Consider the following 12,754-nt stretch of genomic DNA (forward strand, 5'->3'; position numbering starts at 1 on the left):
AGAGGTGTAAAATAACTAATTACATGTACTCAAGTACTGTACTTAAGTACAATTTTGAGATTCTTGTTCTTTACTTGAGTCTTTGCATTTTCTGCTACTTTGTACTTCTACTCCATTACAACGGTAAATTGTATACTTTTGCTCGACTACATTTATTTAATACCTTTAGTTACTTTACAGATTTGGATTAATGATGTGAAATATAATCAACACTTAAATAAGACTTTAGTTAACCCTGAAGTAAATTCACAATCTACCCTGCAGTAGTATTCAAAATCATTAAAACTGTACCTTTACCAGCTCTGATAACACTTTAATGCATCAATAATTATAAACGAAACATATCATATGTATTATTCTGAAATGGAACTATTTGCATAATGAGTACTTTTACTTTTGGTATTTTCAATTGTTTTGTTATGCTAATACTTTTTCTTCTTTTACTTGAGTAACATTTTGAATACAGGACTTTTACTTGGAACAGAGTATTCCTACTGTGGTGCTTCTACTTTTACTTAAGTACAGCATCTGAGTACTCCTCCCACCTCTGGCAATTATTATTGTTGTACACTTTTACAAAGAGAGGATAAAAGAATGAAAGTCCACTCAGCAGACATTCCTCCCTTTGAGATGTAAAAAGTGACAGTATGAACTGACTTAAATAAGGAGGCGCTCTCCAGAGATGACGCGCTCTCGTGCCTTCCCCTTGATTGACACCCGACATGTTAGCGCACGTACACGAGCAATGAAATATGCCCCCACGTTTTTGTATACGCGCATATTTTACTCAAAGCCCGTGGGTGCCGGCCGCTTATAGTGTATGACAGCAGTCATTCCGCGCGCACCCTCCTCGCAGCCACTGCGTGTCCTTTGACCTCTGTCGCTTTTAAAATAGAGAAACGACCTTGTGGAGACTTCAGTCATTTGCAGTTGTTGACTGATAAGTTTTAGGCTACACTCAAAGAGTTACACACGTTGGGCTTGTGAGGTTAAAAAATAAACGAAATAAGTTTATCCACACCAGTTGTGAAGTTTGTCACATCCGGGACTGAAACTTGTCATCACTTTTTCATTTTGGACGCGACGAGCTTCTCCTGAGGGAATTGAAGACGACACTTCGATAGGTAACACACTTTTGTTATCACTCCAGTTGCTTGTCTTAGGGTAAGCTGCACAACACAATGAGCTTCTAGACAACTTAATTATGTTTTTATTCAGGTTTACGCAGAAAAAATACGAAAGCGTAAAAATGCAGGCACATGGTGAGAAGTCAAACTTGTAAAATGCAAGTAAAATACTTTCATCATGCAGCCTGAACTTTAAGGCAGTATGTTGAACGTTTTGTTTATCAGTTGAAATCAGGGGCAGTTCACAGATGAAGACTTTACCTGTCAGCAGTCAGATCCCTGTGCAGCTCAAAAACAAAAAAGAGTCTCTACCTCATGCAGGTTTTGGGAACCCAAGTATGAAATCCTGCAGTAAATGGTATCAAAAAGCCATAAACAAAAAGTATGGACAAGTTCTGACTTTTATCTAGACTCTTCATGTCTGTGCTTTAGTATTTTCACTGTGTGCCTTTCCCTCCCTCTGGAGGCATTTTATATACACAGTTATTTAAATGATATTTTTTTTGACACACATACAACTTAATAACCTATTTATTTGTAATATCCCATCACTTATTTGATCTAATCTCATTTGTGTTTATAAATATGTTCTGAAATCACCATAATGTAGCTATTTCAGCTGATTTTTTACAAGGATTTTCAGGTTTAAACCAAATCATTTTCACACCTCAGTCAAAGGTTAATGGATTTTGTGACCCATGGTTTGTTAAGGGGTCAAAAAGTTAGACATTTACAGAGTTGCACCAATTTTTACTCCGGTTGTTTACAATTGAGATGTTCTGTCTTATTCCAGTCCCTTACAGAAGGTGCAATGAATTTGTTTTATAAGACTTAAGCTTTTCATTGACAGTGTTTTTGAAGTTGTGAGACTTTTAAAAATGACATAAACATGAGGCTCTGCAGTCCTGTGAAACTAATTTGCTCACCTTTCAAAAACCACCCTGCCTTACATGCATGCAAATGCTTCATAGTGGGACCACATCTCTGTGTGTCTTTTCTCCCTGCCTGGCCACTCAGAGTGAAGATGAGTATTGGCGGGTCAGTTGCCCAGAGCATTGGCCACGATAGTCCTGTGAAGCCGGCCCATTCAAGTCTCTGCAGCTTTGTCATAGCCAAATGGGTCGAGCCTCTCATCTCTCTTTCTTTGTGTGTCACAACTTGACTGAAAAGTGGTAATTGGGAAATCCTGGGATCCTCACTCCCTGGGGTGATATCCGGGGCAAGCTTTCAATAATTACATTTACAGTACAACAAGTTGTTACATGAGAAACAGGTCAGCTTTTAATTTCAACCGTGGAAAACATCCAGTATTGTGTTCATTCAGGCGTGGTGTGATCTCGCTCAGATTTCCTCTCTCCACATGTTCAGGCTCAGTCTGCTAACTCAATTATAGCTGAGGATATTTTATCATCAGCCATTTAAAAAGGCAGGGTTGGCAGTATTGATGAAATGCCATAGTTGAGCCGTTGAGTGACAGAAAAGTAATCAGCAACAACTTTGATAGATGATTCAACGTTTTAGTTTGAGCTTTTTGAATGTGAATTTTGATAGATAATAATACTTCAAGTAATCCCAACTATTGTTTGCAAAATGTCGACAAATTAAAAATTAATTGTGCATATAGTTCCATGAATTTAAATTGATGTCTGCTATTCCCCAACAGACTAAAACCCCCACAGATATTCTGATTAGTTACATATACAACAAAGAAAGATTTAAACCCTCAAAGTTTAGTAACTGGAACCAGGAACTTTTTGAAATGTTTTTCTTAAAAATTACAATGAGGTTCTTACAATACTGTAGCTGCTGATGTTTGTTGTTGTTGATTTTTGCAGCTCCAACAGGCCTCTTTAACACACTGATATTTCTGGCTCTTCGATTGATTGATTGATTGATTGATTGATTGATTGATTGATTGATTGATTGATACATTTATTTCGAACAAGTAAAATAAATAATTACAAAACAAATGTTGCAGAGCATAGTCATGTAAGAGAAATCAAAACAAAAAATGACATTTACAACAACAAAAACAGCATTAGCAACATAAACAGTGCCACATCTAGTGTTCGAAAAGGAGTGAGAAGAAGTATAACTTATTTAATCTCACCCCCTTGTCCCTAAATTATTTATTTATAATCTATAATCTGCAATAATTATCATTTGTATGCATTATTATTGATATTATTAGTATTATTAATCTGCTTTACCTGTTGATTGGCATATATACATATAAATACACATACATACACTGATATACATATATGCACACATACATATACACACCTACATACCCACACATATACACATACACATAGCAAACATCCTTCCCATCCTGTACCCTCGAGAAAATAATTTCTCTGTATTTCCTCTTGAACTGGTTAATGTCTGGACATCGCTTTAGCTCCACATTCACACTGTTCCATAATTAAATCAAAAATTCCATCTTCTTATTCATCAGTACTCTGACCCCGGGCAACCTGAACAAACCCGCAATAAAAAAAACAAGCTACCTTTATTGCGCAATTTTTAAAATAAATTCAACCTGTACAATCTACAAAGTGCCGAATTTCTCTGTTGGATTGGAAATGAGAGCGTACAGCAATTGTCGCGATGAAGATGATATTACAGCAGTTTCATGTGGTGTCGCTATGGTGATCAGCTGAGAATCCCACCTACTCTTAGGGGAAATATCTGCAGTGGAAAACCAAATGAAGAAGGACTTGGTACTAAAAGTGAGTCAGGTTGAGTAGAGCGGCAGCATTCAATGGAAATTATGCACAAGAAACGCAGTATCATGCAGGTTGTTTTGACTTAAGGGTTCAAATATGTATTGAATTTCCAAATCCATGGCTCACCTGCATTTTCTGCTTTATTAGAGTCAGAGAAAGGATGTTAAAATCTAAATGTCAGATGGTGAGTGGTTTGTCTGAGTGCACTTATACAGAGGCAATCGAAGGCAAACTGACTCGAGATTCACCCTGGAAATGTTACAATGCTTTGACACTGAAATGGAAATCAAAACGTTCCAAAGCAAATAGCTCCCTAGTGGCAGCCCAGAGAGAACATACATGCAGAAGTGTCCCAGTAAATCACTTAACACTGTTTTCAGAGGCTGTAAACAGCATCAACCTGTGACAGGTATGTCCTGCATGTGTTGCCACATGCCAGGCATGCTGTCTCCTCCTCTCCACTTTGCCTTGCAGAGGAAAAGTAAGATATATTAGTCTCACAAAAACCTCTGTAATTGTATTACTGTAGTTTGATGGTATATTTACTGAGTTCTGCTCTAGATTAAACACTGGTTTTACAGGAGGGTTAAACTAACACCAATCTAGATAGATAAATAGATAGATATACTCTATACATTATTGATTCCAATTTTGGAAAAAATTTTGTTACAGAAGTGTCATTGTGTTCAGACATTAAAAATAAAAATACTTAAAAAGTGGAATAGAGAATTAACAACTACAAATTTAAAGTAAAAATAAAATGAAAAATATTATATAAAATATCAACAATATAAACAGTAGGCCTATAGAAAGTCTGGATAATTAAAATGTTCTAAAAAAGTTAAAAATACTTCCGATAGTAGCAGGAATATATGCTTACACTACAGGAGCAGACATACTTGTATAAACATAGGATAGTATAAAATGTAAAGATATACAGAACATTGCAGATTGTTCATAGTTACTACAGTAGTAGTAACACAACACAACTTGAAATTTGGTTAAATAAAGCATGAATATGAAATATTGTGCCAAGCATATGTATGCCACATTATGTTATTGTATAATGCATTAAATGGGTTTGAAATGCAGCTAAATGTGTTGTGTCGGAACACAGTATATTTAGCTGCTGTCAGCATCTGAGCAGCTCATTGTTATCCATTAGGAGCAGCTAGTGCAGGGTAAGAGTCTTACCAGGCAGGGGGTGAGATTCTCAGCCACTTAATCAGGGACGCGATGGGAAGAGTAAAACTCCATGCCAGTCACTTATAGCCAGCCACATTATGCTGTCAACATGCCACTGCATGCAAAAATATAACCTAACCTAATAATCTAATTTAGTGGTGCAATAAGCCCTCGATCGCAAATGACTTCCAGAGGGTTTTTAGATTATTAAATGTTTGCATTTGCTGTTATCAAATTCTCAGAGCCACTAGGAATTGATTGCTGTGTTGGAAGTGTATTGACGAGGCTGACACAGTTGGGGATTCTCTTAATTAGAAAGTATAGGAAGGGGAGGCAAACACACAAGACAAACACAAAATATAAAGCAATTACAGTCTTCTCATCCCGGCAATGCAAAAGTCGTTAAACAGCCTTAAAATGCTCCATTATGCCATGTGCAAGGCTCTCTAATTGCTGCAGGAACAATTACTGAGTTCAAATATACATATTCTTCCGAACACACTAAATGTTTACCATGAAATCCTTCATGCATTACTACACTCGATTCAACAAAATCGTCTGTGGGAAACAAAATGCAAAGAGTGCTTCAAAGTAGAGGCAGAGGCAAAGGCTGCAAAATATCTCTTACTCCCGAAAGCAAAATAATGATTTTGACAGAAATGTGATTATGTTTGCTTTTCTAGAGAAGCACAATAATCACATATTTTACATATCAATAGCCCCGGAGAAAGCATTCATGTGGATGAACTGTTTAAGGACTGTTTAAGAAGATAATCTGAGCAAACTGCATACATGAATTTAGCAGCCTGTGCTTGAGAATGTGAGATAACAGCTGTCAGAAACAGTGTGTCATAATTGTTCTTTGCATGTTTAAATTATGTTGTAACTGATTTAACTTTTTGTATTTGTCCAGTCTTTAGTACCACAGTGCAATACACATTACACCAGCCCACCCCCAAAAGAAATAATGGTTAAGAAAAATCCAAATTGGAATTTTTATGTCTGGTAGGTAGTTTTGCTGTGTCGTTCCCATGGTCTTTCCTGCTGTGAGTTTTAGTTTGTGTTGTAGCCTAACTCCCTGCTTCTGCTCCATAAAAGGACACATAGGAATCTCACTCCTCGCTCGATAGTCTAATGATGCCTGGTTGGCTTTGATCGGAAGCTGACCATGAAAGAGAAACTTAACGGGTCGAGCACTGATGTGTGTATTTGGTGAGGGAATTTATTGCTCTCCTCCGAGGACAGCCAGTCCACATTTGGAATGCTCGTGAAATATTTACAGGAGTCACTGACACAGGAACTCGCTGCCATCAACACTGTGGTTTTAAAATAGAGGAGTCACTGTCAGACACTGATTGTGTCTTCAGCCTGTCTCTCCTGTCCGCCTTTTCACATTTGTTGACGGATTTGGTAGCATCGAACTCTCCCGCAACAAGGGCTTGTATCCTGTGGAAACGTCTTTAAAATTCCCAGTAAATCTTTCCAGCATAGATACCAGCACTCTGGTTACCATGGTGTCTGGCTTTCTGCCTCACAGCTCTCGCGGCTCCTAACAACCAAGAGCAAAGGTCATGACCCCTCCAGCAGACAACTGTTTGGTGAAATCAACGCCTCACACAGGGGGCACAAATAACTTTGCACCCCAGTCTGAATTGGAGCAAGTGGAGTTTCTTTAAGCGCAGGAGGTGCAGAGGATCTGGCTTGGAGGGCGGTCATGTATGCCGTCTTCAGCCTCCCTCCACCCCCTGTGATGCACTTCCAGGAGCTTTTGTACCAGCTCAATTGACAATAGGCTACATTCCTCCTAGCAAGTGAGGAACATGGTTTGCTGGCATTTGAAATGCTCTTCACGGCATTCATATGGACTCTTGCTTTTGAACAGTGCCCTCACTGTTGAGACCCCTCTTTCGGGACAAACGCTCACTTTGAGATAGAAATATAGAGAAAAGACGTGACATATCCAGCGCATCATCTTGTTGACAGTGACATCGTGTCCCAGTTGCAAGACTATGAAGTAAACATCCTCTCCATGTGTGGTCACCTCATGCAGATTTCTGAGTGGATAACTTTGTTTTGTTTTGGACCTGTAACGACGGAGCAACTTTAGATCAAAATCAAGACCTGTCTCACAATCAACACCTAATCTGAATGGACAGCGAGAACCATTTCTGCTGAAAATATAATGCTAGGAGAGGTCTCCTGTTTTTGAAAGGAGTAAAGAATTTAGCTATGACTCATGGTTTTCATGTCCGTACCTGTTACCCTGCTTTTAGGGTGGGAAAAGACACCACTGATCAGAGACTAATAAAACATGTCTATACGTTGTATTACATGTAGGATTTACAGGGTTGGATAGTATTGTTATATACATGTAACTGCTGCAGCTGACTATATTAATTAAACATGTTATCTATTAAATGTTGTAAGGGTGAGATCTTGTAGTCTGTCATCTATGAATATAATACAGTTCATCTAATTTCAGATGCTTTAAGAAGCATTTATTTGGAACTTTTGATGAAAATAGCTTTTACATCATCAATCTAAAGAGCAAAAATGGAAATCATGCATTTAATTGTATTGAAAATATTATCATTAAAGCTTCTTTTATAACCAATAGAAGCTGCATCTGCACAGTTTCACCCTTATGCTGAGCATGCAAGTGTTGTAAGCTTGTTTAATGCTCACAGTGTGTCATGGTAATATACAGTAAGGCAAGGCAAGTTTATTTATATAGCACCTTTCAACACAATTCACAATTCCCAAGGCAATTCAAAGTGCGTTACAAAAATGAAAGACATTAAGAGCATTAAGAAATAGTGCAGTGGAAATGCATTATAAAACGGCATTTAAAAACAGTCATTAAAAATCAAAGATAATAAAATATACATCAAAAATACATGAATAAAAGTTAGTGTAAGTAAGATATGAATAGTTCAATTAAAAGCAGCAGCAAAAATAAATGTCTTCAGCCTGGATTTAAAAGTTGTAGCAGCCCTGCAGGATTCTGGGAGTTTGTTCCAGATATGTGGAGCATAATAACTGAAAGCTGCTTCGTTGTTGTTTTATCTTGATCATGTTTCCGCCAGGCCTTTAATAGGCCATAGCTCTATTTTTGTGGCACACCATGGGAGGATTAACTCTGACCCTTGCACTCAGCCCAATGATTTTGCTCATCTACTTCTGTTATTCCTAACAACGTTCTCTGAATTGAATGTCTGTCTTTCCGTGCTGCTGGAATTTGATTCATATGCTAATGAGCCAAATTCCCATGGATTTCGCTCTCCTGTGCCGTAGATATCACCCTCAAAACTCCCTGCCTCCCCCCTCTCCCTTTTCTGTCTGTCATTGCCCCTCTCACATTCCCTCACTTTCATGCGTTCACAAGGTCATAACCTCGCTTACAATAATCTTACACAAGACTCTTGTAATCAGTTCTACCTTAACAGCAGATGTGTATGTCCTAAAATGCAAAGTATTTTTAAAAATAGCAATGAAAACAGGATAGTTTAAAAAAAGAATAATATACATCCACTTTTATTTGAATGCAGAAAGAAGTGATTTTACTTCTAAGCAAATACAAACACAAATGCTTGGCTTATGATTGATGATTATCAGGCCATGTAGAGATTAAGGCAAATCAGCATGTCTACATGTCTGAAATTCTCTTTCCAATCAACAGATAAAGGTGAGGCAGTTTGAAAATTCCCTTTGATAAACCTTTTGTTTTAGGGGACTTTGATTCCTCGTAGACAGGATCTGCGCAAGTCTTTTCCATACAAATAAAGGGCTATCATTTTACCCTGGTCCCAGAAAATAGTAACAGAAATACCTTTTGATTTAATTGTTAAGGAGAACATTGTGATCCTAAATGTGGCATTCATCTTTATTTTACAGTGTGGTAGATGATCATTATGATGCCTTTAGCTTCAGATTGCTGTTGCAGATTTAGGAAAGAGGTTAAACAAGCATTGTATCCAATATGCACACCCTCACACACAGTCTGTATGTTGGCAACTTCTTTGATCTCTATAATGTCTTTATTATGTATTTAACCAACAGCCAAAAGTTGGAAAACACATTCACACACAGTCGGTAGTATTACTGATAGTAGAATGGACGAAGGGTGTGCTGCAGCTCTCTTCCGAGTGTCCTCCTTTATCCTGAAAGTACCTGTGTGTGAGAAAGTAGGTATTTGATCATTGTTTGCCTGTGGGGATGTTGCAATCTCTGGCTTACAGTAAATAGGCTTCTGGTGATACTTGGCTCCACGTGTGAGACAATCCTTAATGTGTTTAATCACAATCTGCCAACAAGTTCCTTGTCTATATGGATACATTTCATAATCGTGAGTGATGTCTTTTAATGTGGCCTACCTTGAAAACAATGTCATCTGCATGCAGATTGATCCGGGCCACCGTGGCCTCCAGAATATTTTTTTCTTTGCACTGTCACTCTTCTCCGTACACCAGCTCCCAAACTTCCGACCCAACATAGTGAAACCCCTAAAACACTCTTTAATGGACCCTTTCATTTGGGAGCCCAGACCAGAACAAACACTTTTATTCATGATGTTCCAAATATTCAAATGAAGCAAGGCCCTGACACTTTCACAGGGGTACTTCTGTCGTGGGCCTGTGTTTGGCAGCATTGGGGCTATCACTCTCACTGGGAGATGCAAGGTACAACTCCTATGTTTCCTGTCCCAAGAGTCATTTAAACACCAAGCGGATGAGTCTCCTCCAGCGCCATTGGCTCTGTGCCATCGCATTGATGTGACAAATTAAGGCCAACTGGGTGAAAAGTTTTCAGGAACGTCACATGAAATACTGCTTTTAGTGCAGTGATAGGAGCACATTTGATCCACCATCAGTGCCTATTCTGATAGAATTACCTTGATTGTGTTTTTAGTTGACCTCTCTCGTGGATCAAGATAACAGGACTCTGTGCATTATGTGTAATTGTTCTATTTACTTCATTACCATTCCATTTAAAAAAAAAATGCTAATCAGGTAAACAATGTGTTGTGAGTCGTTGTCAGAGCTTGTTTGGCTTGTCATGATGTTTAAGGAAGAGTAAACTTGGGTGAGGTGACTCATGAGCATTATTCTTTTGACATGTAGCAGATGATTCATAACTCATTTATTGATTGGGCTTTCTTTGGAAGTCATTTACTAATTTAAGAGTAACGTAGCCGCAGTAGATGCCATGCTAGATAATTGGCAGCATTCCATCATTCCAGCATTTGACTGTGTATCACTCGTAACTCCACTACCGAATGCCAGGTATCATATTTTTTTTAATCTACACAGATTATACACGGTACCTTTTAATGTCACCCACACTTATGGGATTGGAGCCTTGGCTCAGAGTCCTTTTATCCAGAAAAACAGATATTAGGGTATACTGTAAGTACTACTCTTAATCCTTTTCTGACTTGTTTTTGAGAAGATACTAAGCTGCAGGTGCAAGCCATTTGAAAACAACACATTTGGGTGTTTCCTCCAAGTGACAGGGAAATCGCTCTTTTCTTCTTTCCTTTTCTTTTAGTCTACTTTATACTTGAGTAATGACATCCAGAAAAACGCGTTTTTGGTTGTTAAAAGGAAGAGTGGGAAAGGACACGTGGGAGAGAGACAGTGTTCACAAAGGTGTGTGTGCTTGATACAAGACCAGGCAGGTCTCACCCTGAGGTGGAGCTTCATTACTTTCTGCGTCTGAGCCCTTTGGAGATGAAGGTTAATCCCCAGGACCGAACAACAGCTGTCATTTCTAAACATCCTAAAATTACATTTATCGCAACCTGTCCCTTTACGTACATGAAAGTCTCTTGGGATTCACGGGTGGCTGTTATTGTCAGTCAGAAGAGAGGAGTTTAGTGTGTCATCGGGTATATTTACTGTCCGTTGTCTCAACTGGAAACAGAAAATGGTCTGCCATTTTGTGGGGACATAAGAATTTAAATTGGGGGATATATTCTATTGATTGGTATAGTGTATGTTTTTAGCTAAACAAATAGCTGGAGGGCTGATGGCATATTTTAAATTAGTTCTCTAGGAGGAATGCATTGTGTTTAAAAACAGATTCCTCATGTCTTGTGTTATTGTAGCTAATCCATCACACAAATAGACCCACACATAGTCTAAGCACTTTATTAAAAGGTCCTATAATAGATAATCTGGCTTTAACACACGTACATCTTCTTAAAACAAATTAAAGTATTTATTCATGTGAAAATAAACCAAAAAAAGTTTTCCGTCCAACTGGATTCAAAACACAGGAGTGGAACCTAATACAAATTAATTTGAATACATGGTCTATAACTATTGAGTTCATTCTAAAGTATTGTATCATTATAACTTGTAATAATATCTGTATTATGTGTAATCACAGACCTGTAATCCCATAAAAGTCAAACTTTTGCAAACTTAGGTTTGGTCAAAAAATACTGAAGCAATGGAGCTATAGAAATTGTTGATTTGAAGCAACATTTTTTTGTTTTTGTCTTTAAAAAAAAAGACATTGCCCATCCAACTAAATACCACTTTAGGCCTTCAAGATTATCCCATCAACTAATTACCAGCTTAGTTCAGGCCACAGAGCACAGCACTGCTCCCTTATCCGCCTCTCTGCAACAGCGATGAACAATGTGTCGGGGTGAAGGAAGGTGTGAAGAGGTCTTCTCCTGGCCTGCAGTCTCTAAAGGGAGGAAGCTGAGTGTGACTGTGTGTCTCCACACTGTCTCTCCCTGTGCTGCTAGCTGTGGCAAACTGATTAGGCTCCTGAATGCCACTCTTTGTCACTCAGCACTTTTGCGAGGAACGTGTTTCTATAGTGATTCATGTTGTTAGCCTGTGTCTCCCAACAGATGGATTTAAATTAAAAAATAAAGTTTTCGGTTTAATTCATTATTGTATCCCAGTGTTTTCGGTAAGGGGGAAATCTTGAGAAATGGAAAAGGTAGAGTATCTTTGCTGCTCAGGAAATGCCACACCTCATGGTCTATGATTGGGTAACTAGTATTTAAGGTTTTAGTAGCGTGTCAACCGTTTGCGTGCCAGGATGGCTTCTGTTTATAGTGACACTTCACATGTCACTTCACAAAGCACCGTGTGCCAGCGCAGGAACCACTTAAGGCTTAATGGCACTTAAATGAGCGACACACTTCGACAAACCTCCACATAGCACATGTGCTCTGCAAAAGTGATATTCACATGGAAGGATGGAGGAAAGAAAAAATCCAGTTTAGGTCTCTATAACATCATAATATGAATATTACTTAGGAAAAGTTATAGAAGCAGCAGTGCAACATTTTTTGATGTTCAGAGTCACAACAGGCTTTTGACTTGAACCTGTTTTGCTTGTGTACAAGTGTAGAGCTTCTTCTTTTAACATAATACTGGAAGCACAGGTTTTGATGGACGCGTTGGATGTGTGTCAGAGAGATGTTCGTGTGAATTACAGGCATACATAATTACTAGCTTGCTGTAGAGCTCGGGGGACCGAAACAGAGACGTCTTATTGAGCCATTAGGTAATGACGAAGACATGTTGACCTGAGGTAAGGGAAGTTGTTATGTTATGACCTTAACTAGCTTAGAACTTTGGCGTCTAGAGGGTCTTCCCTAATGTTGACATTACTTCCATGGATTGATCTATCAGTGTCTGCAAATATGATACATGTGTAGTAAGCGAGACTCCTTTAATCTACGGA

At 38.4% G+C, this 12,754-nt stretch overlaps 1 protein-coding gene across 2 annotated transcripts in view; it reads left to right on the forward strand.

Moving 5' to 3' along the window:
* Nucleotides 1–777: 777 nt before the first annotated feature.
* LOC104954127 (neural cell adhesion molecule L1-like protein) overlaps nt 778–12,754 on the forward strand; it is a 54,590-nt gene continuing 42,613 nt past the window's right edge. Inside the window, exon 1 of one of the 2 annotated variants that reach the window (XM_010781197.1) lies at nt 778–1,124. The gene's annotated coding sequence lies outside the window, so the exon portion shown is untranslated. Of the gene's footprint in view, nt 1,125–12,547; nt 12,602–12,754 lie in introns of those variants that run through there. The other variant, XM_010781198.1, reaches the window with a different exon arrangement.

The sequence above is a fragment of the Notothenia coriiceps genome, unplaced genomic scaffold, assembly GCF_000735185.1.
Source record: "Notothenia coriiceps isolate Sejong01 unplaced genomic scaffold, NC01 NC01_scaffold00022862, whole genome shotgun sequence".
In the NCBI taxonomy this organism is placed as follows: Eukaryota; Metazoa; Chordata; class Actinopteri; order Perciformes; family Nototheniidae; genus Notothenia; species Notothenia coriiceps.